Genomic DNA, 12,257 nt, shown 5'->3' on the forward strand with positions numbered 1-12,257 from the left:
GTCAATGCTCAAGCCCTGAGCCACACCCAGTGGGCCATATTTATTTTTAAGATGGCGGAAGGGAGCCTCATTATTTTGAGGATGAATGTAAATGATGTGTCTTATACAGTTTAGAATTTTCCCACAAAATTCCATTATGACCGTGACACACTTTATTTTACTGATGAAAGAAGACAGATCTCCTTTCATTTCCTTTAGATCTTAAGAATTATACACAGAACGTTTTTGCAAAAATCAAAACTTTATTATTCTCCAGACAACCTCCTTGAGAGCTTTAACGACTCTGATACAGGTTCGGCTACAAGCCTGGCACAATGGATGGATTTGCCCGGTGGTATCGAGGTAGCACCTGGGTGTGTAGCTATCCACGTTAGAAGTACTTGTCCCTGAGAATCACATGGTTTTATTGCAGGAAGATCCGTGCTCAGCAAGCTCTAGTTGTAACTGATTTAGTCATGTTTATATTTAACTAGAGGCCCGGTGCACGACATCCGTACACTGGGGGGTGGGTGGGTCCCTCACATAGTATCACAGCCCTGCCCATGACTGGTTCCTGGGATTGGTGTGGGCAAGCTGCCTCATTTGAGGGGTATGAGTTGGCTTCTGTCCCATTAGGGCTCGAGGAACTTACTAAAAATAAATATATGATGACTTGAATAGAATGACTCTGGGGAGGGGTCTGGGCACATTTTTAGGCTCTCCAAATGACAGCAAACTCCAGCCAGAATTTAGAGCCACGACAACAGAGGGGTAAAAAACTACTCACAGGAAATAGATATTTCAAGGACATACATTTATTTATTCTCACCATTTTAGCAATTCTAATGGTGGAGATTTTAGGATAAAAAATGGAAGATCAGGGATAATGACCAGTGGTGTTGCCTACAAATAATATAAAACAGTAACTAGTCAAACACCGCAGACCTTGGCTCGTTCCCCAAACGGATGTGCTGTGATGTGTCCCCGGCACTGGGACAGGCAGAGCTCAAGGTCCCTGTGAGCCATGTTCGCGTCCCTGGTCCTACAGAACAGAAACACCTCAATGTGCAGGCAAAGGTGGCCTTTCCCTCCCCCTGGAGAGCAGGCCAGTCCGGAGCCCAGGACTCCACCCCGGACGCAAATCACCTGCTTCTAGATATTTCATCGCGTTGCCTGTGGGGCTCAGGGAAACTCATTAATATGTTTCTCCTCTGTTTGCTTTCTGGCAGTAAAATATTAACATGAATAATTTGGTGCTGGAATCTACTTGATTAAACTAAGAAAAATTGCTTCAAAATTATACCTCTGGATCTCATATTGTCTCTCAGGAACATTAGCTACTTGGTGCATGACATATGTCAAAGGAGTTGACTTCAATCACATCTGGAACGTTTCTAAAGCTCTTCCAAGTGGATCCTAAATTATGTAAGAGCCGTCCTGGAGAACTCCACGACAAAGAGTAAAATATCTCAACGCCTATCCCTTTGATTTTACCGAGTGTCCAGTCTACAGAATTGTAAGGGGAAAGGAGAAAGGGGAGCGAGAACTCACAAACGCACAGCCCTCCTGCGTCCCTCTGGGTGCCCATGGCTGGATTGCTCGAAGCTCAGCTGGCGTCAGGAATTCCCAAGGAGCTGCGCGGAGAAGGGGGAGGTCTTAGGGCGCCAGCGGGGCTAGTTCTCCCTTTGAAACCCATCACTTAGCCTTGAAGCTTCAAGGTTCCTTCTCCCACCCCCTCAAAGGTTGCTGAGCAAGGGTAATAGGCAGATCCCAGCCTCTTGCTGGGCCTTAAGGGGCCAGAAAGGGAGACAGGGCCACAGTGCGGGGCTGAGCGGTACTTCAGCCTGTGCGCACAGGGGGCCCGTGGGGTCTTGTTCAGGCGCAGTGGCTAACCCAGCAGGTCGCGGGCTGGGCTGGGATTCTGCATGTCAGCGGCTCCTCCCGGGGCTGTGCTGTCATCCCCCTGCGTGTAGAAAAGTCAGAGCTGAGGTATTTCTATGCCAGCGATGTTTCATCTGTGGCCTTCTTACCACCTTGGTGATTGACTGGTCACTAGACTGGTTCTCGCACTAGCAGAATAATTTCTTTACAGGTGATATAACTATAGAAAGAATACAAATCCCTTTCTTCATGATACTTAACCTACTATTTCAATTAAATGGGGCGAAAGGCAGAAAATGCAATGGAGCGAGAAAACGGTATTTTCTCAAATAACCACCTGCGAAGAACTAAGCAAGCAGCAAGAGAGAACGGCCATCCCTCCATCCAAATGAGGGCTTGCTTTCTTTATTAGGCCACATGAAATTTTCATTTGAAATGCCCACAAGCGTTTATGTGTAATGAGTCAGTCTGGCTCTGTCTACTAGCTGCTTGGAGTATCTAGTTCTCATATCTCCACCTGCAAAATGAATGCAGTGAATACCATTAGCTTCATTGCCTCAAAATTCTGAAGTTGTGTAAGAACTGTGATACCCTTAGCTCGCACTCACATAAGCAAATATTGGTCAGTGGGTCTAATAAAGGTTGAATCTCAGGTCCTGGGTGATCAGAGGCAGCGTGGATGCAGAAGTCTGCTTTCTCACCGAGCGAAGGGACTCGGACAGCAGGTTCGAACCCCGGCTCCGCTGTGTCCTGGCCGAGGGGCTGTGCTGCTTTCCTTTCTCACTTAATAAAAAAGGGGGAAGGGTGAGAATTTACCTCCCGGGGCTGTGTTCTAAGACTAGACGTTTTGATGTATGTAAGCTATTTAAAACCATGCCTGTCACTCAGCAAGCTATTTATTAATTTAGACAAATCACCCCACATTTCAAAGTGATGGGACTGTCAGAGGGTGTGAGCCAAAACACCAACAAAAATCAGCACCGCAGCTCCCAACTACCATCGTTAACAGTGCCCCACGCGTGTCCTCGCTGGTGAAGGGACCCGACCGGGTTAAGGACTTGGAATGGTCGGTGACCTTGCAGGCTGAAGGTGAGAAGCAGCAGACACAGAAGGTTCTGGTGCTTCTCTCTCTCTTTGAATCCCTGACCAAAGCCTCAAAGTAAAAGCGAAAACCCCTCCCGCGGGAAGTGCTGTTTGTCAGTGGAGCCCGGCCCCGTGAAGGCTGCACATGAGGCCGCGCTTCCTGTCAGAGTCCCCTGGGTGGGGTGCGCTGGAGAGAAGCAGGAATGTTGGGCGATGTCGGGGAACACTTGAGGGGTTCCTGCTCTTGAATAATTGAGTGCTTTTGTTTAAAAATCACCTATTGCAACCCCAACTCCTGCTTTTGGGCAAAACAAAGTAACGTGGACAAGATGTTTCTTTCTTTTAATCCAGGCCCATCTTTTCTTAAGTAATAACTAGGGACACGCGCCTCAGGGGCAGCTGTGCTGACCGGACCCTCCAGCCCTGGGAGCTCTTTCCTGGGAGGGAGGGTGCTGTCGGGAATACATTGGGCAGCAGCCCCGGATGCTGTTCTGGACGATTCCAGGGACAGTAAAGAGGACGAGGGAGAGCGGCTCCCCGGGACAAAGGACTCAGGACGCTTCTTCCCGTTGCTGCGCTGCGCAGGTTTCTGACGGGCGGGAGACTGAAGTCCCAGGTGGAGGAAGGACAGCAATAAGGAGCGTAGGCCTTCCCAGCGGAGAAGGAGGCCCGTCTTCCCCCAGGCCCTGGATTCATCTCCTGCCATAGGACAGGGTCCCCAGGACTCAGGGAATGGTCCTCCCTAGAGCCCTCTGGCCCAGGTCTGAGACTTTCCACACAATTACCTTCCCTTCAGAAGGGATGGTGGGTCGTGGAAAAATAAATAAACAAGCAAACAACACGCAAGCTTGGAGGCAGGCGGACGTGGACTTGACCTCGGATCTCCCACTCACCAGCTGAGCCTTGGTGTTTCAGTCTGTGCAGTGGCTAAACCAAGGCCAGGGTCTGGTGACGCAGAGGGAACGTGTACGAAGGACGGACGAGCAGAGGCTCTAGGCGACAGCGGCCAGAACTGTCCAGCTCCGGGCGGGCACTTACTGACCCGTCCACTCACGTGGCCACTGTGTCTTCCGGCCGATAACGTATCAGGTGTCAGACACTCTTCCGGATGCACGAGTGGGACCAGTGAGTAAGATGAGCACGTCTAACCTTAAGCTGCAGCGCGGGAGACTGACGTCAAAATACTAGCAAACACGGTGAACCCACGCGATAGGGTCCTCGCTAGGAGGTGGAGACTTAGAGGGGAATGTTTAGAGGACAGTGCCCGTAGGACCCAGTGAACACTGGCACTCAGAGGTGCAGGTGAGGATACCGGGAGGTAGGGGGGCCCTGGGCCAGGTGACAGCGGGACCCCGGCGTTCCGGCGGGACCAGCTGCAGGATGCATGAAGCCCGGTGCGAAGTAACCGTGCAGGCGCCTCGCCGGCAAAGTCTTCCGAGTCTAAGGCGGCAGCAGTGAGCGGGAAACCAGGCGCAGAGGCCTTAGCAGGGGCCTGGGCGGCTCCTCAGGCTGTGCACCCAGGAAGCTGGCCCAGGCCCAGACCTGATTCATCGCGGGTTCATTGGGTCCATACATCCTCCCAGCTTCCATTTCCTTGGTTCCCAAAAATATAATGCGAACCAATATGCTTGGCAGTTGCCGTACCTCCCAGGGGGGTGGGGCGGCCCAGACATGTCGGGTTAGCTCTGTGATGCACTATGCAGGTCCCCTTCAAGAATGACAGAATGAGCCCGGCCTGTGTGGCTCAGTGGTTGAGCATTGACCTATGGACCAGGAGGTCACGGTTAGATTCCTGGTCAGGGCACATGCCCGGGTTGCAGGTTCGATCCCCAATAGGGGTCATGCAGGAGACAGCCAATCCATGATTCTCTCTCATCATTGATGTTTCTCTCTCTCTCCCTCTCCCTTCCTCTCGGAAATCATAAAAATATATTTTTTAAAAAAAGAAAAAGAATGACAGAATTTCCTGGGCCAGGAGGGGTGCCAGAGACCCGCTCTCAGCTCTGGTCCACTCTGGGCCTTGCCTTTGCTGGAGAAATTGGCCAAACACAGAGCCACGCCTGTGCTGGGGAGCAACTCCCATCGGATGCCCAGGAGGAGCGGTCCCGCCTCTCTCTCCCACCGAGAACGGCCACCCCAACCCCAGAACCCACGCGGGGCTGGCGGGAGCAGGGCTGTCCTCGGGCCTGTAGCTGTAGCTCAAGTGCAGCCCCTGCCCAAGCCCGCCTCCTCGCCTCCCTCCCATCGGCGCTGGCCCAGAGGCCCCGGCCTGGGAGAGACGCTGCCCACCAGTGCCCGTTCCAGCTCTGTCTCCCGGGAGCCTCCCGGACAGGACTCTGGCCACTGTCGCTGGGATACGGTCCAAAGACCCAGACAGGACTCCTGGGGGGAGGGGGCAGCATCTGTGCAAACAAGGGCAGCACACCCTTCAGGCCGCCCTCCATGGAGACCTGGGAAAGGCCCGTCCAGGAGGCACAGAGCAGAGAGGACTTCCCGGACTGATGCACAGCTGGGCACTCACATCCTCTGCAGGTCAATGGGACTCGAGGCCTGTGGGAGCCTCAGCCGGAGGAGGGGACGGAAGAGACAGCCGAAGGCACAGCACCAAGCACAGCACCGGGGAAGGCGGGGGAGAGCTGAAGGAGAGGGAGGTGAGCCGACACTGGGAGAATAAGTCTCAGAGGGAGGAGAGCACACGGAGGAGAGATGATTAAACAAATAACACACATTTCCTCCAGGCACATAGACACGGGAGCCTGCCGGTCCATTCCCCGCCCAGTTCCCAGCAGTGTTGGTGACAAAAGAGCCATGTCAGGCGTATTATGGAAATCTCTTTTGAGCTCCAAATGTGAGAAAATTTTACAACCTTTGACACAGAAAGAACAAGTCACTTACAAAGAAAAAAACTACTTATGCCCAACTTCTTATCTGCCAGGAGCAGTAGATTGACGGACGACCGAGGGAAGGAGAAGGGGTAACCCCAGAGCTCTGTAGCCAGGCCAGATGTCACGCTCCTGGCGGAGAGGGAGATACTTGTGGAAGCCAAGGATTCCGGGAGCTTATCATTCTCATTCATCATCTGAAATAGCAGCTGAGAAAAATATCTCATGAAGGTGCGGACTTCCTAGAGCTGAGGATTCACGATAAGAAAGGAAAGAGGCTCCGTGGCTGAGCGTCCGCCTGTGAACCAGGAGGTCGCGGTTCGATTCCCGGTCAGGGCACAGGCCTGGGTTGTGGGCTTGATCCCCAGTGGGGGCGAGCAGGAGGCAGCCCATCCATGATTCTCTCTCATCATTGATGTTTCTATCTCTCTCCCCCTCTCCCTTCCTCTCTGAAGTCAGTCAAAATATATTTTTAAAGAGAGAGAGAGAGAGAGAGAAAACAACTCACTTCAGGGTGTACGTCAGTGTGTTTATATGTATTTAGTGCAGGTCTGCTGCTGCTGACAATTTCTTTCAGATTATCTAGAAAAATGTTTATTTTTCTTAAATGTTAGATTGTTTTTACTGGGATAGGCTTCTCAGTGGGGGTTTTCTCCCACACTGTTAAAATATCATTTCTGTATATGCTGGTTTCCATACATTTTGTGAAGAATCATCTTCCTGTTACTCTTTTAAAGACAATGTGCCTTTTTTCCCTCTGTAGCTACTTTTAAGATTTGCCTTTGTACCTGGTTTTCATGTGGGTTCATGTAATTGTCTACATGCTTTTCCTTGAATTTATCCTCAATGGGTTCAGCAAACCTCTCCAATCCGTTTTTCAAAGTCCCAGCCCTCATTGCTTCAAAGTTGCATCCTTTCTCTTTTCCTGACGCCCCAGGGCTAGTGGGCAGCGGAGAGAGGGTCTGACCACGGCGGGGAAAGGTGTCTTGGTTAACTGTGCTTTAGCCCCTCTGCTATAACGTGTATTTTCCTAAAAATACAAAATGAGCTTTTTACTTTCACTTTGCTCAGAAGAATCAATTTGGCAAGAACTTTTTCAAATATCATTTTCTATAAGTTAGTTATTTTTAATATATTTTTTTATTGATTTCAAAGAGGAAGGGAGAAGGAGAGAGAGACAGGAACATCAATGATGAGAGAGGATCATGGATCAGCTGCCTCCTGCACGCCCCACACTGGGGATCGAGCCTGCAACCCGGGCCTGTGCCCTGAGCGGGAATTGAACGGTGACCTCCAGGTTCATAGGTCACACTCAACCACTGAGCCATGCCAGCCGGGCTATAAATTAGTTATTTTAATGTCTCTTCAAACAAAATACTTAAAAGGAACAACCATTTTATTGTTTAAAATGGAATTTTCTTTATTTTTGGAAACAGAAAACTTTAACCTACCAGAAAACGTCTGCACAGTGTGTGTGTGTGTGTGTGTGTGTGTGTGTGTGTGTGTGTGTGTTTTAATTTCTCTATTGCTGGAGACTTCTTAGAACTGGATTTTGTCCAATTCAAGAAGTATTTCCTGACTTTGATGTTACGTCTTTTCATTTATGTGTGGGAATTTTACATATTGTTTGTGAAGTTATTTTTATGTTATTTCTGAAGACTTTTATTTTAAATAATTTCCTACGTCCTTCTAGGGCATTTTTAACATACCTTCTCATTGTTGAGTCAAAGGCTTTTGTAATAGTTTCAGAGTTTCTATTATGTACTGTTTAAGAAAATTACTTTAAATGTATAACAGGGAGAAAGATTTTGATTTATACCACAATTTAGGAAACATCATAAAGTAATATGAATAAAGAACAATTATTTGTCCCAAGAAATATTAGCCGAAGGAAATGAACTATTACTGTTAGAATAGTACGTGTTAACACAGAATTCTACTAATAGTCTCTACATATCTTACACTAATACAGCTTCAAAAAATAACTTCCAAAATATTTCACATTTCCTATTTTTCTCAAGGGTGTTATACTATTTTTGTATATTTAACCTCACATTTCTTCATTTGGGATTACTTAATAACATGAAAGTATATTGTCAAGTTTTTTAAAAATTGTGTTAAATTGAAACAGCAGGGAGATATGCAGGAGGAGAAATGAAAGCATGAATTTAAATATTTTGGCAATTGCAAATATGTAAGAATATGTTCTTACCAAGAGCAAAATGTCAATATTTATTTTCACTTGGAAAGGAGTAAATGGTCTTACTGGATTACTGTAATTATTTCAATGCCCACAGGCAGCCTGGAATGTTGATGCTCACGTATCTGTTTTATCATATATACATGTTATTAGCATATAATTAGCCCTGCATTTAAAATGTAAAGGACAACTGAAGTAGGGGAATCTTCAGTAAATAACTTATAAGAACAATCTGTATATCTTATCAATTAAAATTATGCCTTCAGCAGGCATTTTTCTAAAGTTAATACATGATGTATTGATTACAAACATTATGTTGTATAATTGAAACAAAATGTCACTTTCACCTCAAAGTGTCATGAATCAAATCGATATGATTCTTTATTTCGAAGACATTGAAGCGGAACCTAACCCTAGAGATCTTGGCTCCCAGGCGTCCAGCAATCTCTACAGAGACTCCCTCGGGGGAGGGTTTCACCAGGGCTGGTTTGGGAGGGGTCATGCAGGGTGTTCTGCTGGCCACTGTGGGCACCAAAAATCCCATGATGACCTTGAAAGGCTCGCTGGGGCAACGACAAATAACATAAATACGTTCACTTATTAATCCATTCGTCCGTGTGCTAGAAATAAAGAGGGAAAGCAAGTGCAGGATGGGAAGTGTGAGCTGTTCCCCAGGAGGACCAGGGAAATGAATAGGGACCTGGGTCCAGGCCCCAATCCCCATGATTTGGGTTTTATTTCCAATAAGTGGGAAGAAGTGCCTTCGTTCCCAGAAAGCTGGGGAAATAGCTGACAGCTGGGGCTGAGCAGGACTGAGAGAGACCTGGCCAGTCTGCAGAGAGGCACCCACATGAGTCAGCCCAGCTCTGAGGCAGAAGTTCTAGCCTGGCCGTCTCCTGGGGGCGTGATGCTCACAGAGCAATTTCCCTCCCTCCCACCGAGGACTTTCTTCCTGGGCTGGTTCCTCTGAACTCTGCTAACCTGGCAGCAGCCCACAAAATCCCGGCGCTATCCCTGCTGCTCCCAGGACCCCCAGAGTAGGCCTTTGTTGACTTGTTTGTTTGTTTTGAGCAGGAACCTTGATAGATGATCACTCTTGCCTGCTTGAGTTCCTACCGCTAGTTCTACCAGCCTGGTCACGATGCAAAACCAAGCTTTCTTTTCTTGTTTTAAATTTATCTTTATTGTTGAAAGTGTTATAGATGTCCCCTTTTTCTCCCCATCGGCCCCTCCTTCCCACTCCCTCCCCCTCCCCAGGCCTTCACCCCACTGTTGTCTGTGTCCATGGGTGATGCATCTATGCAGACACGCTCTTCAGTTGATCTCTTCCTCCCTCTCCCCTTCCCTCTGAGGATCCCCGGTCTGGTCCATGCTTCCATGTGTCTGGATCTGTTTTGTTTGTCAGTCTATGCTGTTCATTAGATTCCAACTATAAGTGAGATCGTGTGATACTTGTCTTTCTCTGCCTGACTTATTTCAATTAGCATGATACTCCCCAGGTCCCTCCATGCTGTCTCAAAGGGTAAGAGATCCTTTTTTGTTACAGCTGCATAGTATTCTGTGGTGTAAATGTACCACAGCATTTTTACCCACTCACCTGCTGATGGGCACTCGGGCAGTTTCCACATCTTAGCGATTGTAAATTGTGCTGCTGTGAACATAGGGGTGTATACATCCTATCTGATTGGTGTTTCTGGTTTCTTAGTATATATTCCTAGAAGTAGGATCACTGGGTCAAATGGGAGCTCCATTTTTAGTTTTTTGAGGAAACTCCCTACTGTTCTCCACAGTGGCTGCACCAGTCTGCATTCCCACCAGCAGTGCACGAGGGTTCCTTTTTCTCTGTATCCTTGTCAGCACTTGTTGTTTGTTGATTTGTTGATGATAGCCATTCTGACAGGTGTGAGGTGACATCTCATTGCTGTTTTAATTTGCATCTCTCCCACGATTAGTGACATGTTTTCATATGTCTTCTGGCCACTTGTATGCAGAGGACCTAAATAGACTGTTCTCCAAAAACCAACTTCAAATGAAACCTCCTCTCTCTCAACAAGCCTGCCTTCCGGAAATCAGAGCACCCTTGCTCTAAGCGTGTTGTTTGCAGGATGAGTTTCTAAATGCTTAATTAGGGGCTCAAAGGCCAGAATTCATGCTCATGTGGGTGCATTCGGGCCGAGAACAGAAGGGGGTTCGCTACCAGAGCAATGGGTACAAGGAAGTCTGTAAAATGAGTCTGTAAAATGATAGCTTATTTAACACCACGAATCGTTACCCTGGGCTGGTGCTGTGGAGGAAAAGGGGGCCGCATCCTAACCCCACAAGCTCAGGAGAGGCCTGCAAGGCGGCCCACACACTCAGAGACCCACCGTCACTGCACAGGAGGGTCTGAGTGAAAACTTCTTTAACTAAAAGGGAGTCAGGGCAGGGGGTCAAGTCCTAGGCAGATAGGTTCCTTGACAAAGGTCAGTCTTTACCTTCAGTGAGCCTGTCTGTTGTCTGTCCGCATCTCAGATAACACACCTTTGAAATGCCTGAGTAACCACCTGTTTTCCTGAGCCCTCGGGGCACACTAAGAACCCCTCATTGCTGTCTTATTGCCCAAATACCATCTCTAGGTGCTGTCAGTGCTCACTGTTAACTACCCTCTACCCACCAATGTGAAGAGAGTTTCCTCTCTTCCTTTTACTCTTTATCTAATCACAGAAATATTCTGGCTTTGCTTTCCTGCTCCTGCCTCCACAACCTCCCGCCTCCACCACCTCCTGCCTCCACCATCTCTGTCCAGTGGATTTCAGGGACCCTCCCTCTGCCTCCTCCCTGGACTGTAATGTGAAAAATACCCGGGAAACGGCCATTCTCCCGAGCATGTTCTCAGGCCTTTGAGGTTTTGCTCTGGGCAGTGGTCAGTTTGGCTCAGATTCCTACAAATCCTCTTCGGGCGTAGACACTTCCTACGTGGTCAGTGCGGTTGGTTCACGACTCCAGAGGACAGAGCCAGGCCCAGCCCATGTCCTGACTGCCGTCCTGTCCTGCACTTCTCCTCCTCCTCACCGCCTGCTTCTCTCCCACATGACCCCCGAGTCTTTGCTTCAGGCTTGTCAAGACCAGTTATACACCGATGTTGTGTATTGCCCATGCTTACTAACGGTTCCATCTGTGTGACATTGAAATGTTCTCCCCAGAACATAAAAGTAATGCTACCTACTCACAAAGGCCACGACTAAAATGAAAGCTATAGAAATAATCTATTCGGGAAAATTGAAAAGTCTGAAGACTTCCAATAAGCAAATAAAACAAATAGTTTAAAACTCCCCTCTGCCGTTTATTAGTAATGTGGTCTTGGAAAATTATGTTTTTTCTGCAAAAATAACCCTAGTAATACTTCCTAGAGAGAGTTAATATTGTAAAGCACTTTTGACTGGGACCTAGTAATAAAAACTATTTTTTAACTGCTACAAAATAAAATATTCTGAAAAAGATACAAAAATTGTAAAAATAAGTTAGAGTCAGAGGTTTGCTCTCCAGTGTGTATTTTAATATTGATTTATTTAAAATATTTACAATAAAAAGAAAATTATTGTTACATACCAGTTGAAATAACAAACTGTAAGACTTTGACTCACTAAAATGGTGATCTGCTTCTACTTTAAACGTTAGTGGAAGTGGGTGATGAGACAATATTGCTCCAGTTACATGTGAAATCAAAGCACTGTCCTAACACACACACACGTGGACGCCCACATGATATACTTCACTCGAAGAAGAAAATTTAAATGTTAGTGTCATAAAAACACCCTATGCTTTGCCTAAAGGCATATAAGTGGTTTCTGATGCTTGGGCATTATGTAAATGCTTTTTCTAAGTATGTTATGAGTATTTTCATATTTATTTCAATGTCAAGTTGGATTTCATGATGCCAGGTAGGCAGCTGGTGTTTTCAAAGCTTATAAACTATACCCATTTTGTATTTTATTTCATTCTTTTATTATAGAAACTATAGGCCCGGTGCATGACATTCGTGCACTTGCGGGGGGTGTCCCTCAGCCCGGCTTGCGCCCTTTCGCAGTCCAGGAACCCTTGGGGGATGTCCAACAGCAAACCACAGTCAGACATCCTTAGCACTGCCGCAGAGGCAGGCCGCTGAGCTTGCCAGCCGTCAGCCTGGCTTGTGGCTGAGCAGCGCTTCCCCTGTGGGAGTGCACTGACCACCAGGGGGCAGCTCCTGCATTGAG

Source organism: Myotis myotis, unplaced genomic scaffold, assembly GCF_014108235.1.
Source record: "Myotis myotis isolate mMyoMyo1 unplaced genomic scaffold, mMyoMyo1.p scaffold_m19_p_8, whole genome shotgun sequence".
Lineage (NCBI taxonomy): Eukaryota > Metazoa > Chordata > Mammalia > Chiroptera > Vespertilionidae > Myotis > Myotis myotis.